Raw genomic sequence first — 17,869 nt, forward strand, 5'->3', positions numbered from 1 at the left:
GGGAAGAAAAATTAACAATTTCCCTTACTACAACAACAACAATAATTAATCATTTAAGAAAATAATAAATAAATAAACAAAAAGCGCAGCACTGTGTATTACGTACAGTTTGGTCCCATTAGAAAGTCACAACTAGCGCATCAGATGTTCAATCATTGGTTAGCCAGGAGTTTGTTTTTTGACTTTGAATTTCTTTTGTTGTTATGAAGCACGAGCTCGTTGTCATAGTCAAATATTCTGCTGCCGTGAGCTGAGGTTGACTGCTTCCCACTTTCAAGTCTCAACCAATTAAATGCTGCCACAGCAGTTATATGATTGACAGTTCTCATGTAAAACAAGTTATGATGTGGCGTTGCATGATTGACAGTTGAATCCAGGGGTTTCCCCTACAAATGCAAAATTACGATTGATCCAAACACAAATACAAATATGTATTCCTAGGGTTTGTCTAGATTAGGGTTAGACGTCCCCATTAGGATTTGACAATTTCGATCCCGTCCCGAACAATAAATTAAGAGAGAATTTTGTTTTGAATTTTGTCTCCAAATAATAAATTGGGATAAAAAATATATTTTAATTTTGTCCTAAATCCCAATTGAGATTCCCGAATATCCCTAGATAATGTAAATTATTTAAAAACATGATAGGAGGTTAGAATGTAGGCCAAACTAAGAAAATTACTTACTTTTTTTTTTTCTAGCAGTCATAGTGACTAGTAGTTTGCCGTCGTATGCTACAAATTCTATCATAAAACGATATATTATACGTATATGACTGACATGTTATATTTTTTTGCTTTATCAAATAGATTTATCATATACATATGATTAATATGTTAGATCTATGTGTTTCATTGAGCTAACTTGTTATATATGTTTATGGACATCCAAATTTATGAACGATCGATAGTTTCAAATATTCTGAATCCCTTCTCCAATAGTCAATCAGCTTATATTAATTGTCGTAACTTATACTCAGTGCAATATTATTCTATAGTATGAACTTTAATTATAACGTGCTATAAGCTTAAAAAATCTATATCATAATCTTATATAAATTCACTTTACATTTACTATCGCAATTTTTGTATGCATTTTGCTGTGAATTTAATGTTTTAGAACATGAGATTGATATTTGTGTCTTCGAAACTATGATGATCGTTTTGTAAAGGGCACATATCCTCTATTGATTTGAAACTTTTGTTGGTGATATAAAATAAAATATAATAATATAAAGGAGTTGAAAGACAAGGTGATTAAAAAAAGAAGTTAAGCATTTCATTGAATAAAATAGAAAAGTTCCTTCTTCATGTATTAAAATCAATGGTTCTAATTTTCTTCTAAAATATAGAGAGCATCACAATGAAACATGCCTAAAAAGGAGATTAGGAGAGTCCCTACTAAGCTCTTTCGCTCTTCATCTCAACCCATTCTCTGCAAAACCCAAATCCAGCTACCTTTTCCACTGGAGGAAAGTCTATATTGTATCGGGTCCGGGTCAACCAATTTAATTATCAAGATAAAAACCAATTGGGACAATAACTAACAAGCCGACTCCGAAGAGAAAATGTACTCTACAGTAGCTACTATTGAAGAAAGCTCTTGCCCACAATTTTTTTTTTTTTTTACTTCCATTGTAGAAGAAAATTTTTGCACTAAAGTATGAGTTGATGCATACATTCGTGACAAGAAATAAATGAATAAAAAACAATGCTCTTAGAACAGTACTAAAGACAATTTATACGTAGTTTGATCTAATATTTTAATTTTAATTTATTAAATTCATTTCTATGTTACGAGAAAGTAGGTGGTTGAATTAGAGACCATTATTGAATTCGTGAAAATGACTTACTAGAAAATAAACTAACCAATAATATAACGTACTGTCTGAAAGAGACAAAAAAATAAATAAATAAATTTCCCCCCAAAAATGGCGAAACTGGTAAACACGGCCATAGCCCATGGGGACCATGAGCTGCTTATTTTTTAAGTTCTGCGTACTGAAACTGAGAAAGATTAAAGTCACACCTCTTAGGGCTGGCCGTGACATAAAACTCGCAGTGTTGATTTGACGTTGGTTGCATCACGAATCACGATCGTGCGTAGCCTTGGCCATCAAGATAAGAGTCAAATTGTAATTCCTGGGCACCGCGGCACATGATCAAGAGATGATTGAAATGCGAAGGATTGTACGCGGGAGTACTGTGATACCGTTGCCTGTGATTTGAGAAGTTACGGATTTAATTAGGTAACAAGCAATCAGAATTTCCTACGCGTCGATAGTTTCATCAAATTGAGAAGTTAAGGGAACATGAGCGAGGCGCCTTTCTCTGTTTTTCTAGCCGTATTTGAACCGAAAAGTGAAAAAGAAAACATAAACAATCGACATTCCAATAATCGATAAAATTACTGAACATGCAAAAACTCGACGTTACAAAGAGAACCCGTGAAATCTAGAGCAATTTAAAAATCTTGAAGCCGAAGCATTCTAGCACTTGGAATGAGACAGAGAAATAAGAAATTGCTTTCCTTTCCTTCTTCACCTTAACATAATCAGAAGTGAAAATGCCAAAAAAAAAGCAAATATACCTGTTAGAAAAGAAAATGAAAGTAAGACTAATTGATATTAAGCTACCGGCGGCGAGAGTAAGCCCTAAGGGAAGATCGTAGAAGCCTTTCTTGAACCAGAAGTGGTGGGTCTGGCGCAAGGAATGCAAGCATAGAAAATGGCTTTGAGAGCATTCTTGAGAACTTGGCCTCGTTTTGGGATCAAACGCGGATTTGTCGTCGACGAAGTTGCAGCTGTAGCCGCCATGTTACAGGGGAAATTGCACTGTGGGAGCACTGAGGAAGGTTCGATTGTCGGGAAGCAGCAACCTTAGCCAAGTGGGGGTAGAGAGAGAGAGAGAGAGAGAGAGAGAGAGATGAAGCTCGAAGGAAGCACCGACGTCGTACAAATAGAGTGTGTCGAGTCCGCGGTTCCGTGTTGACAGCCGTGTGGTGTTCTTGAATTAATTTCACTGTTGTATATTTTGTGTTAAGTTTATGAAAGAAATAAGACTGTTGGTCCTTTAAATACAAGCCCCAGGCATTTGATTTAATATTTTGGCTCTAAATCTTTACCATTTTGCTTTTATTTTTATTTTTTTTTTCTTTTTGGAACGAGTCCTCCGTTTTAAGCACGCGCGTAGAGCAGAGTCCCGTGCCCAAGACTTCGTCCACTCCTCTGGGCTCTGGCTCCACATCTACTCCCCGAAGAAAGACGTGTACGGGCCAAGGCTAAGATGGTAGGATACCTCTTAACGTTTTGTCATTTAACAAAGCATGAGTCTTATTCGGGATTCATTTTGTTTTTTTTTTTTTTAAACATTAAATTTTAGTAAATCTTACTGTGGGATTTACTTACGGTCGCACAATGAACATAATATTCTATCAAACAACAAAAATTATCAATCAAATTTTCTTAGCATCTGATAGATTGAGATGATAGAATTGATCTATTAAAAATTTTTCCATGTGTTAAAAAACTCGGAACAGCTAACACGGCATGCGATGTTTTACGTGGCGTCCAATTATTTTTACAGGTGAAGTTTTAGAACACACGGTTTGTTAGTTTTCTACTTTTAATTCTTTCCGCGCTTGGTCGCAACTGGTGGCTTTGCCTTTGCCCTTTGCCTTCAGCCCAGGGCCGTGGCAGCAGAATTGACCAGCCTACCCTCGACGAATTTCGAGTGAAGGAGGGTATAGCGGTAAATCCGTTCAGAAGAATCTTTAACTGAGGTGAAGTGTGAACGCGATCGGAATAATCAATTTTCGTGTCAACCGTTCATACCTCAAAACTGCTCCTCTTCCTCTGTTATCTTTATGAAAAATGAAAAACTTTACATTTTATTTTCATGAAAATGGTTTTTTTTTTAAATTTTTTTCCACGAACTTGGTGAAGGTTACTTCGATCCTTAAATTATAAAAATAATTTCTTAAACTAAACTATTTTTTTTTTTGTAATTTTTTTTTTTTTTGATCAATAATGGGCTCTAATAGAGCTAAAACACCACTACGCGGGAATGGGCAACTCCAGCTATATCGTTATTAAGAATGCTCTGTAAACCAGGAGGAGCATTAGTAAGAAATTGCAAACCTAAAGGTAAGGACAAGCTAAAAGAGGCCAGAAAATCTGCTGCTATGTTCGCTTCTCTATAGATGTGGTTCACTCTCACGATCCAGTCCCTGCTAAGCAGCTCCCGAATGGCAAGGATGAGAGAGTGATGCTCATTAACAGGAGTGGTCGGATTCTCCAGAATTTGAGTAACAGATTTGCTATCAACTTCTACCCAAATCCTTCGAAACCCTCTTTGCCAAGCCATGCAAAGCCCGTGGTACAAGCCCCATATTTCCGCAGTAAGAACAGAACAAGCACCAAGGTTGACGCAGAACCCAACCTACCAAACTCCCCTGTAATCCCTAACAAGACCTCCCGCTCCTGCAACACCTGAGTCCTTCCTAGCACCATCAGTATTCAATTTTACCCACGGCCAGGATGGAGAGCTCCAACGGATCCACTTCTCAACATGTCTCTTCCCAACACCGAGAGAACTGTTGAAGCAGCTTTGAATTTCAGCAACCCGCGAATAAATATCCAGCATGATACGATCACTTTCCCACATCTCATGATTAAACATGAGCTTATTTCTCCAGAACCACAGCCTCCAAATAACTACCCCAAAAATTAACGACCACCCTTGTGAATCACCATGAGAGCTAGCCGTATGAAGGTTAGAACCCAACCACTCTGTGAGGCCATCCAAAAAGAAACTTTGGTGAGCTCCATTAATCAGAAGACGCTTCCAAATTGCCATTGAATAGGGGCAGTCACGCAACACATGTAGCGTATCCTCCCGGACAAATCCACAACGCTCACAAGCTGTATCCATGGCTATTCCCCGAGATGCAAGCTCGCAATTAGTCTTGAGTCTGGAGTGAAGGGCTTGCCAAATAAAAACTCTGATCCTCTGCGGTCCTTTCCAAGACCAAGCTAGCTTCCAAACTGAACTCTCCTCAGATAGCCACGGCTTAGCAAGGAGCATATAAGCTGAACGAACAGTGAAGTGCCCCGAAGGGGATGCAGCCCAATAAAAATTATCAGTCCCATTGTTCGAAGACGGAGGCATGATGGACGCAATCCGTAACACAACATGATGGGGCAGGAGATGGCTAAATTTGTTCCAATTCCAGGAGCCATTCAAAAGCGTAAACTGAGCAACCGGTTGAAGACTTATATCACTGGGAATACTAGAGAGAGCTAAGTTCGCCAAAGGTTGATCATCGATCGCCCAACAGTCCCACCAAAATCTGACAGTCGTTCCATCACCAATAGACCAGCACAGACCCCGTCTGGTAGGCTCCCAAGCTCTCCCCACAGCCTTCCAGAGGGGGGAACCTGCATTTGTACGTAAGTTATGGTGGGTATCAGTTGGGAAAAGACCATATTTAGACAACAATACCCTAACCACAAGCTTTTCAGGTTTGGTCATAAGAAGCCATGCAATTTTCATTATAAAAGCTTTATTCATGAGAGCAAGCTTCTTAAAGCCAAGACCACCAGTAGATTTTGGCTGACATACTCTGTCCCAACCAATAAGGCTCATTTTCCGATGCTCCCCATTACCACTCCAAAGAAATCTTCTACACATTTGTTCAAGCTTAGAAGTAATACTTGCCGACAGGTAAGTTGATTGCATTGCATAGATGGGAGCAGCCTGTAAAACAGTCTGAGATAGGGTGATCCTACCTGCCAGAGATAAGTGAGAGGCACTCCAGCCCGAAAGCCTCTGATCAACTTTATCCAAAATCTCCTGATACGTGGATTTTGTGATACGCCCATGGAGAAGAGGCATTCCTAAGTATTTACCCAAATCAGAGGTGGCAGTAAATCCAAGCTCATTACTCAGGTCATGAGCGGTATGCCCTGGAACATTATGGGAGAAGAAAACTTGAGTTTTAGTTTTATTCACCTTAGCACCCGAGCTAAGACAAAATGAATCTAACACTTCCGTAATAAATTGAGCTTGATCCTTGGAAGCTTCAGCAAGAAATAGCAAGTCATCCGCAAAAAATAAGTGGCTCAAAGGGGGACTCGAGCGAGATAGCCGAATTGGCCTCCACCTATTCTGATGAATAGACTCATAAATCCCATGACTGAGACGCTCTATACAGAGAACAAAAATATAGGGGGATAATGGATCACCTTGACGAACACCCCGGCTAGGTGAAATGTCCTCAGTAAACTCCCCCTCCCATAAAACATTCATTCGAGCAGTTGTGAGACAATTCATAATTAGCTGAACTAGAGATGGTGGTAATCTCAACTCCGTAAGAGTATCCGAAATGAAGCTCCAGTTCAGCCTATCATAAGCTTTTTCCAAGTCAACCTTAATAGCCATCCAACCTTTCTTACCTTTTTTACGTTTCATAGAATGAATAATCTCCTGAGCAACAATTATATTCTCAGTGATATGTCTTCCTGGTACAAAACTAGTTTGGTGAGGTCCAATCAGATCCGGTAAGAGGTGTTGCAGTCTATTCACAATGAGTTTCGTGATTGTTTTGTATGTCACAGTACAAAGACTTATGGGACGATAGAACTTGAAGGAGCTGGGATGATCAGTTTTCGGGATTAAAACCAGGAGAGTCTTGTTCACCGTCTCTGGCACCACTCCATCTTTGAACATAGATTTTATTGTCTCACAAAGCGAATCTCCAACAATACTCCATTGTGTTTGATAGAAGCAAGCTGGCAAACCATCAATCCCCGGAGCTTTAAACGGGCTCATCTGAAATATAGTACTACGAATCTCCTCATTGTCAACTGGCACACCAAGGCTAGCCAACCTAGTCTCTTCAATCTCTGGGAATCGGTCACGCAATGGATACAATTGATGCAACACTTGATCAGGGGCATACAACTTCGAAATGAATTCCACAGCTTCTCTTTTAATCGCTTGAGGGTCATATAACCAAACACCACAGCTATCCTTGATTGCTTTAATCCGATTACGGGCTCTCCTAGTGATTGTCTTTTGGTGGAAAAATTTGGTATTTCGATCCCCAAAAGCAATCCAGTCTCGTCGGGATTTTTGGAACCAAAAAATTTCTTCTTGCGCCAAAACTGTCTCCAGCTCCTTCCTCAACTTCAACTCTAGTCGAATAAGACTCTTGTAAGGTCTATTCTCCATTGCTTTTTGCACTCCCCCAATCCTGGCTAATAAAGATTTTTTCCGATTAAAGATATTGCCAAAAACGTTTTTGTTCCAATCTGAAACATTCCGAACAAAGTCGTTGGTAGCTTGCCCATAAGACTTAGAACGATCCCAGCTTGTCTTCATGAACTCGTTAAACCGAGAATCCTTAAGCCATGCAGCTTGAAATCTAAAAGGCTTTTGATCCACATTCCGATGAATATATCGCTCAAACTGAACAAGCACGGGTCTATGATCAGAGGCAACACGGGGAAGATGCAGGACCGAGTAATTCGCAAATTTTACCAACCAATCCTGGTTACACATGGCGCGGTCAAGCCTTTTGGATAAACCTCCACGTGACCACGTAAACTGGGGACTGCTAAACTGCAAGTCAACAATACTGTTTAAGTGAAACCAAGAATTAAAAAGATGGCAAATACCCGTGTTGGACTGGGATCCCCCACGTTTCTCATTAGCATACAAAATAGAGTTGAAGTCACCCCCCACAATCCAAGGGCCCCTCATGTGATGTGCAATCTCTCCTAGTTGAGTCCAGAGTTCCCGACGGGTTGTTGACACAGGACTAGCGTAAACTGCTGTCACCCATGACTGCATTACATTCTGATTCATAACTCTAAAATGGATGAATTGTTTGTGATTAAGCACCACCTCGATGTTTAAATAATTCTTCCATAATATCCAGATCCCTCCAGTAAAACCCACGGCTTCAACCCGATGAGACCTATCAAAACCACTCCCCTTTATGAAAAGATCAGCTTTCTTGCCACTAATACGCGGTTCAGACAACACCACCACTGAAGGCTTATAACTTGAGATTAAAGAATTAAAAGAGAGCTTAAAACTCGTCGAGCCCGCTCCCTGAACATTCCAAAACATGACAGATATCATAAAAATAACCAGAGAAAGAAATGCCTTACTGGCGGGTACCCCTTGGCGATGTCTCCTGCAAACCAGGAGTCTCATTGACAAAGGAGGTTTCAACATCAGATGTGTTGTCATCAACATTATTCATAATATCATCCTCTTCCCCCACCTCACCACTATCAGGGGGATCATTTAACTGTTCAAAAGGAGGTTGGTGCCCTGGGTCCACTTCATGAGCGATCTCTTTTTGAGCCCCGCTAGTTTCCCCAACAAGGATGTTAGGTGGGTAAGCGAAGGAAACTACTGTGTGATATTTTGGGTTAAGAGTTGTATGTGCTATGGAGGGACCACGGGAAGTAGCAGATGAGGGGTTGGCTTGCTTTGAACTGGGGGTTGCTTTGGGACGTGGAATAATGTTTGCATGCATGACTTTAGAGGTTCCAGTAATTGTCTGTTTAGGTTTGGGCGGTTGGGGCTTGGCAATTTGTTTGCCCTTCATGTTAGGTCGTAGGGTCTGTGATTTAGGGTTAGCAATGAGATTAAAAACAGGTTTAGGCTTACTCATAGTACGGGAGTAGATAAATGGGTTGGGCAATTGATGTAGCTCCTTCGGGGAATCATGGAAGGCCACTCCCACAGCCTCAATATCCTCAACAGCATCCTCAAGAACAGTGAAACGTGACATGCCAGCATTATGATTTTGATTTTGCATGTTGCTGCTCACATTCTCCTTACCAAGAATTGGCGCAGCCCTTCTTCTCCTTGGAGCAATCATCCAGGGGCCAAAACTATCTTCCCTGTTTCGATCCTCCTTTCCCGCATTAGTGTGAATGGTTGTGGGAGGTATGAATGCAACCTCAGTACCAATAGTTGCCTCCAGTGCAACCTCTTGTGCATCTCCAGATGTACACCCATTGCTTGAATGACCATAGCGCCCACATTTGAAGCATATTATTGGCAATCCCTCATATTCAACTTTTTGAACACTGCCATTAATTTTAAACTGAGAAACCAGAGGCTTAGTGAGCGATATTCGCATCGCCAGCCTTGCGAATTTTCCTCTTTCATTGGATGCAGTGTTCACATCAATTTTGAGGACAAACCCTACAAGCTGACCAACTTTCTTCAGGATACGCTTATCATAAAGATGCATGGGCAGTCCAGGTAACCGAATCCAAGCATTAACTGTATCTAATTTAGTCACCTTGCTGTCAAATTGTGGAGACCATGGTTGCACAGTTAAATAATGTCCCATAATGACCCATGGCCCCTCCGTTAAGACATATTCAACATCCTCATAAGACTGTAACCGAATCAGGAAAAAGTTATTCTCCAAGTCCACCACTGAAAACTCCCCAATCTTTTTCCACATCAATTTCAATCTATTGTACAACACTCTGTATCCAATATCTCTACCCAGAAGTTTAACCACGACTGAGTTTTGCCATGGTTTGATTAGCTTCTCTTGAATGCGTTTCGAAAAGTCTATTGCTGGCATAGCTCCATCAGAACGTACCATGACATCTCCTGGCTCAAAATCCCAATCATCGTCTTGAAATTCCTCTCCCTCAGTCATCCCATGAACACTATTCTTCCCTTGGCCAAAATCACGAAGTGCATCTCGATAAGATGCTGGAAGCGAATCATTGGCATCCAGTCCATTCGCCCTCCAGCGGGCCTTTTTACTTGATCGATCATCGACAAACGGCGGCGGAAAAGTCCCAAAAAAACTAGAGTTATCGTTTGTTCCAATGTTCTCGTAGGGTTCCGACATACTCGGAACTTTTCAATATTTTAAATTTACCCCTCTCTTTTGTAATTTTCTTTTAAGTTGACTTATTGATTACTTTGTTATTTTTTAAAATTTTGAAAGAGACTTAAGGGATGGTGTACACTTGTTTCTTCGTGCAATGTTTTTAGACCTCTGTTTGTATTGTATAGCTCTTGCTCTTCCATCGCATTGTTGGTGACATTCCGTCTAGAGATTGGTTATTAGTGTCCGTCTACGTTCGCATATATGCGTGATAAGTAATCACTGATTTGATTCTTTTACCAAAAATGGTTGTTAAATTGTGATGATCAAGAGAAGGATCCAACGACTTTAAACTAACACATATACTAATTAAGTTATCGACAAGACCTAGCTACTTTTAAAAGAGAATAACCGATGTTGTACCCTCTCTCTCTTTGGAATGTTTTCAGACCTCTGCATGCCCACAAACTGTAATTCTAACCAACAAACAATCTTTGTTTTGTTTGAAATATGGCCAAAAATCTCTTTTTTGGAATGTTTTTACAAATTGTACCAACTTCCGAGAGTATATATAATACAGTAACATCACTATGGACAATGCTTATGTCAATTCTTATTCAACCTCCACGACCATATATATTAGTACAACACTGCATGCAGTATATATATATATATACAATACTCAACATTCATAAGGGCATAGAAGCACCATTAATTGCACGGAGCCATGCACATGCATACACTTTTCAGCCTTGTATTCGGCAGTAGTGGGTATTATGAATGCATGTATCGATAATTAGCAATAACCCTTTTATTTTTCACAACATATATAATTATATACAGTTTTTCATGCACAGCTATCATTATATTTGTTTTTTATGACATAATATATGAATTTTGGTCCAAATGAGATTGGCATGGACAAAATAAATTAATATTTATATACTAATGAGATTGGAATGCTTCAATAAGAGTTGTAAGCAACCTAGACTTGCATGTCGCGTTTTGTTATCGATTTCGTTTTAATGCATTCGAAATGCTTCAATTTTTTTTTAAAAAAAATTATTTTTAACCAAATACATGTTGTACTTATGGTGATCGGTTGATCACCTATATGTCAGATTACTGCTACTCTTCAGCGTGGATTCTTCTCAGCCATTAGATAATATCCAACGGCCAGTTTGATAAAAGACAAAAAAAATATGATATGTACTCGTCGTTATAAAGTAGTCCCGGCTTGATTATTAACATTTTTTTATTTTTAAATTCTGTTTTTTATCTTTTTTTTTTTTTTGGAAAATAATAGTTATTAGTTCTTTTCTTAATTTCTTTTTCTTTTTCAAGGTATTTATTATTTTTATACATGTTGTGAGGGCAAACAAAGAAAAGCCTTTTGTAAATCCAAAATCTTATAAGATGTCTCTAAACTACAAATCTATTAGTGTTGCTGTTTTAGGTTTTATTTGAAATTGAGGTGTTGCCTTTTAAACTATAACTACTGTGAAAAAAAAAATTATAATTATTATACAAAAGTTAATAATATGCAGTAAATATAAATTTTAAAAATAATTTTGATAAAATTATTAAATATATAATAGATTTTTCATCATACAAGTGAAAAATAATATTAATATAACTTCCAAGCTACAATAGCTAGCGTCTACCAAATATTTTATTGTTGTAACTTTTAAACTACAGTTGCTTAACCACAATTCCAAATGCACCCTTAACCAGTTTTATCATGAAACCAAATTCTAGCTAAAAAAAAATTGATAAACTGTATCAGTATCAAAATTTATGAAAATACCATTTTTGTTTCAAAAATCGTCAAAGCTCTCCTTAATAATAAATTGTAAAAACCATATATTTTCCTACATCCATTTGTGTGTGTGTGTGTGCGTGTGTCGTGGGGGGAACTGCATACAACGAGATGCATATACTCAAGAAGGCAATTATTAGTAAGGAAATATAATTAGATAATAAAAGAAATAGGATACTAAATGTGCAGTGAGTAGAAGTTTTAAGTGTCATGTCAACTTACCTGATAATACACAAAACAACTTATTTTATATTCGCAGCATGCAGGGCACGGCCTTGATAAATAATTAAATTTAATCCATATATTGTCCTTTTGTAGTTTAAGCGTCGATTGATCTTACCTTATAAAGTATGGGTGTATCTTAATTCCTAAACAAAACCACAGAAAAATATTATATATGAAGCAATGTCAATTTACTGACTGTTCATTTGATCGCATAATAAGATTTTATTATGATAATAATTTTTTAATTTCAGCTGTTGACATAATAATAAGATATTATTATTAGAAATCACACGTGGGCTTCTGTTTAGCGCGAGAGCGTCCATCGAAACTGGGCTCCTTGAAACTCCCAGTTTCATTTTTCTTGGGCCCTTATCACTGAGTTCTAGTGGCATTTTGGTCATTTGCGAGGTTCCCTTTTGATTTATATTGAAGAGTTGAACTATTTGCCTATTTGGACCCTTCCAAAATTAAAACCTTTTTTTCGAGTATACCTTAATGCTAAAAATACCCTCTTTGTGAATATTTTTATTTGGTGAAACCCCTCTTTTCTCTAACTTCCCCCGTTCAATATCAAGAGTTGGGTTTTAGCATCTTCTAAAACTTAAACCAAATTCACACTAATGATTACTAATTATAACCATCTGCAAAATATTATTAGGGCAATAAAACCAAAGAACAAGAAGAAATTTGAAGGGGAAAAAAGAAGAAGAAGCTATCCTAATTAGTTAAAAAGAAAACACTCAATATATTAAACAATGAGAGGGAAATATCATTTGATTAATTTTTTTTTTTTTGTGCAAATTTTGACTATAGAAATTAATTAAAGAAGAGAGAGAGAGAGAGAGAGTTGTTATGGAATAATAGTGGTGTTATTAGAATTAATTAAATTTTTAGATATTTTAATGGCACATCTTTAGCGAAGGGGTTTTTCAAGACTTTTTGAGGGGTGTAAGTACACTAGTTTTATTCATAATTGTCTTTAAATGTGATTTTAATAGAATAGGGATTTTATGAGATTAATTAAGGGATGACAACAATACAACTCCATGTTCAAATAGTTATACAATGATTTTTTTACACTATGACATTTTAAAAGTATCATGTTTCCTCTTTTGTAGCAACAACTAAAGTTGCAATCAATCACATTATTATATCAATAATATTAATGATCATAATATTTAAATTCTAATGATTTATGTCACTCATTTATTAGATGATAAATTTCATGAATTATAAAATTATTGAACAACCATCTAATAGATGAATTTCATATTAATTAGGATAAAATTTGTGATTTAAATGTTTGGATGCCTCACATTGCTATTATGATTAATCAACTAATGAGATTGTACAATGTACCAAGAAAAACCATCACACAATAACCAGAGCCACCAAGGATTCATATAAAGCACTAATTCATCCCTCTCTAAAATTGCTCTCCACGTACTTTTAAGTTATAACTCTAAGTACTAAGGGCCAACTTAAGATTGTGCTTGAGATGATTTATAATTATCTGAAGTTGAAGTTAAAAATTAATTTTGATTTTTAATAATTTTCAAAAATTAATAATTCTACGACAAATTTTAAAAAGTAAGGTAGTATAAATTATACAAACCCCAAAATTATGTTTACTCTCAATTCTAACTCTAAACAGGGAACAAAACTATTGTTTATCGTTAGTTTTTTTTTTTTTAATTTATTGATGAAAATATATGTAACAGCTGATTTTTGTTTTTGTTTTTGGACTATTAGTATAGTTGATTTAAAACATCAGTAACACACCAGTACGCACACTCGATGCCTGGGCCAGTTGACTGTTGGTCAAATTTCAACGTCGGCAGAGTCAATGTTTTATGCCAAGGATGGTGGCTTGTTTCATTCTTGACTAAAGAAAAACAGCCCTTACTAATATTTGAAATGTAAAGAATCAAACAACAATAATTCCATAGAATGTGTTGAAAAAGGAATTGCTAATTTTCGTCTACGCATATGCTCTGTTTGCGCAGTTATGATCTATTTTCAATTTTTGCACTGCCTCTTTCTTTTTTTACTTCTTTTTTTTTTGTTTTTTGTTTTTTTGAAGTGTATGCGTGGCTTAATCTCACGCTAATTTGATTGATTTATGGTGGATGAATCTTGAAACTCAAGCGTTAGATAAAAAATTCAAACCCCAGAGTTTTACACACACACATACCCGAAACTTACAATGAAATTGGAGATGAATTATCCGTAATAAGCAAACTATTAAAAGACCAAAGCATTTCCAATCACAAATATGAGAGAGAGCATGGTGTTGCTTTGAGAAAGAGAAGGAGACGTGAGAGAGAGACAAAATAAGAGAGCCTAAAAGACAGGCGTGAAAACGAAAGAATTTTTTTAAGATACATAAGAGATAATACAATCAATTAATATATGTGTGACAAATATAATTAAATTTAATATAACCGCTATTTATATAGTAGTTTTTTTTTAAAAAAAATGAATATACACATATCATAATATTATTTATTTATTATATAATTGATATAATATTTCTGATATATTTTAATTTTAATTTTTTTGTAAAAACTAATAAAAAAAATTATTGTAGTGTCAACATTTCTATCATGTGCTAGAATTTGAGTGAAAGGTCTTTGTACATCAACATACTGATGTGATGGCACTGTCTCACATATATTTTTAACTTTAATAATGGTGCTGCTTTTGTCTAATTAAAGTATTGGAAATCCAATGAATTTGGAGAGGTATGGCTACGAGATGATTAAAACCTCCATTATATAAAGTTATATCGTCAATTTTTTTTTTAATGGATTACACACAACTTAAATTGAAATAAAGCCATTGAAGATAAGAATTGATAACACTCTGCTCATAGTCTACCACGCATTCTTCGAAAAGATATATTAACCAAATAATTAATTAATTCACCTATTTACTTTAATTAATTAATTAACATCTTCTTTCAACGACTTCCAAGTCCCACAAAACAAAATGAAGTAATTTTCTATCTCTTATGTCAGCACTCAGCGCGTCAGCATGTTTTGTTTCTTTATATAGCTATTGTGCTATTATATTAGGAATAATTTATTAATTAGGGATATAAATTCTAATATAATGTACTTATTTTATTTAATAATATACTGATTTTTTTTTTATTTATCCTTGCCATGATTAAAAATTCCTAACCGAAAGCTCACTGCTAGCGGGCTCCAAGAAAATAACTTTTCTCACGAAAGGATATATATATATATATATATATGGTATGAATTTGGCAAGCTTTGTTCTCAAATCTTAAGGGATACAACTTTAGTGACTTAAATTGAAGCCAAATATATATATATATATAAAGTTGGTACTTGAGGAGGTGATGTGGCATCATCATTTCTTTTTTTTGTATATTCTATATTATCCCTTTCTATATTCTCTATTATCTAATAAATAGAGAAATTTTCTTTTAGATTTGGCTTTTCATATTCTCATAATTAATTTGATTGTTATTACACAATAACAATTATGTAAAGATTTTAATGAGACATATTATTTATAATGAACATCCAAGAGGGAGTGTTATGCATTTATTAAAATAAATGTAGATATTCATAACATATATCTTTTCGTCTCCCCACTATCTCCCATTAGTGACTTTTAGCTTCCCTATAACTTCCACTATCTCACAAGGAATTATGATCCATAATTTTCAGTAATTTCATGGAGTGATTATGTAACTATAAAAGAAGAACTCATCTTTTTGTTTTGTACACACACAATTGGAATGAATAAAATCACTCTATAATATATTCTCTCATTTTATTATTTATCTTGCGTTACTTCTTTATTTGTATTGCTGACTAATAGATTTTTTTATTTTTTATAAGGCTGCCTCATCTTTAAAAAAAATCAATTCATATTTTTTATCAGTTTCATCAAGTGTAAAATAAAAAAAAGAATAATACTATTTTTTTTTAAATCGCGTGAAACACGGTTCTATTTTTTAATTTATTTAAATTTGAAAGCCAACTGACGATCACCTCCAATCTATTATTATTACACACACTGAGGATTAATGGAGGGTATCTGTATTCTCCAATTTTTAAATATTAACTTAAAGATTACCACTTTTGGTTCTGAATCGCCTATTGGTCTCATCTTTTTTTTGGGGGTGGGGGGGTGGGGTTTATTAATAATTACACACCACAAGTTTTGTATTTTACTCGACACAAAACCATATAAGCATGCATGGAGATTGGAGAATCTCAGGTGTATTCCTCATAAGCGAACTCCATCTACGCAAAACACCACCCCATTAGAACATCATTCATCTTCAGCCCCGTGTTTGCTCTACAAATCGATGTAGTGACAGATCTAATGTACGAATTCATCAATAATATATGATTTCTTTTTGATACCGACGTATAGCCATAAGTGGTGTCCTCTTATTTAGATGAAAAATTTCCTAAAATAAATATGAGATTAATGTCACTTGGGTGACACATTTTTCGATAAATATAAAAGAAGTGATAAAGTTTTTAAAAAATAGGTAATGGGATGACAAATTATTAATTTTAATGAAATTGGTTGTCTTCTGATGAAAATACGTTTCTGTCCCTGTGACATTCTTTTAATACTATGATAATGTTCTTAGGGTGCGTTTGGTACATATATTGTATTATGTTGTATTGCATTATTTTAATGCTGGTGTATTGTATTATGATGTATTGCATTATTTTAATGCTGGTGTATTGTATTATGCTGTATTGTATTAGCACTGTATTATAATAATACTGTTAAATGTTTGGTACTACACTGTACTGTAATAAATTTTTTGATTAATTTAAATTAAATATTATACTATACTATATTATATTATATTAATATACTTAAATTATATTAATATTTTATATTATTATTAATTTTAAATTAATATTTTTTCAAATTTAACTATTTATTATTAGTTATTAATAAATTATAATGTAAAAAATAATATAATATAATAATATTGAATAATAAATTACATGTTTATTAATCTATATTAATAATTATAATATAAAAATATAAAAATAATATTAAATTAAAAGTTATATTTATTAATAATAATAATAATAATAATAATAATAATAATAATTATTATTATTATTATTATAAAGCAAAAGTCAAAAAGCAAAACTAAAAAAGCAAGGCTCCAGCGACAATTGCAAAAGCAAAAAGGGAGAGAGAGGAAAAAAAAAAAAAAACAAAACAAGCAGCAGTTGCCGCATTAGTTTGGGCTTTTAATGTGGTGGTCTTGTAACTTTTTATTTGCCAAACATGGGATTGTGTAAAATTAATACAATGAGGGGCTTTAATATAACAACCAAACAAGCCCTTAGTTGCTTATTTATTTACATCCCATGTGAAAAAAAAATGAGAACAAAATTCAACTCATACAAAAATAATAATATTAAAATAAATTTAACAATATATATATTTTAAAATAATTTCTATGTTTAAAAAATATATTTTAATACTTTACAACCTTATATTATGTTAAAATAAATTTTATAATAAATAGAAACATACTATGAAATAAATATATAAAAAATTTAAATTATTTTCAATATTATATGAATTAATTTTAATATTATTAATACATGAGAAATATTTTAATATTTTTAAAACTATAGAAATTATTTTAAAATGTTATATATTGTTAAATTTATTGTAATATTATTATTTTGGTATGAGTTGAATTTTATTCTCATTTTTTGTTTTTTTTTTCATATGGGATGTAAATAAATAAGCAACCAAGGACATCAATGTAATATTTAAAGAAAATCACAAGGACACATAACGGAATTTCATCAAAAGGCAACCAATTCTGTTAAAGTTAATGAAAAAATTAATGATTTATTATCTCACAGCCTATTTTTAAAAAATCTATCACTTTTTTTTTTATATTTATCGAAAAATGTGT

At 34.6% G+C, this 17,869-nt stretch overlaps 1 long non-coding RNA gene across 1 annotated transcript; it reads right to left on the reverse strand.

Annotated features, from left to right (window-relative positions):
* Positions 1-1,851: 1,851 nt before the first annotated feature.
* LOC112496017 (uncharacterized) lies at positions 1,852-3,275 on the reverse strand. Its single transcript, XR_003062435.2, has 2 exons — positions 2,589-3,275; positions 1,852-2,216 (listed from the first exon to the last, which is right to left on the reverse strand). It is a non-coding gene; the product is annotated as an uncharacterized LOC112496017 (long non-coding RNA).
* Between the last annotated feature and the right edge of the window lie 14,594 nt (positions 3,276-17,869).

The sequence above is a fragment of the Citrus sinensis genome, chromosome 2 (assembly GCF_022201045.2).
Source record: "Citrus sinensis cultivar Valencia sweet orange chromosome 2, DVS_A1.0, whole genome shotgun sequence".
Lineage (NCBI taxonomy): Eukaryota > Viridiplantae > Streptophyta > Magnoliopsida > Sapindales > Rutaceae > Citrus > Citrus sinensis.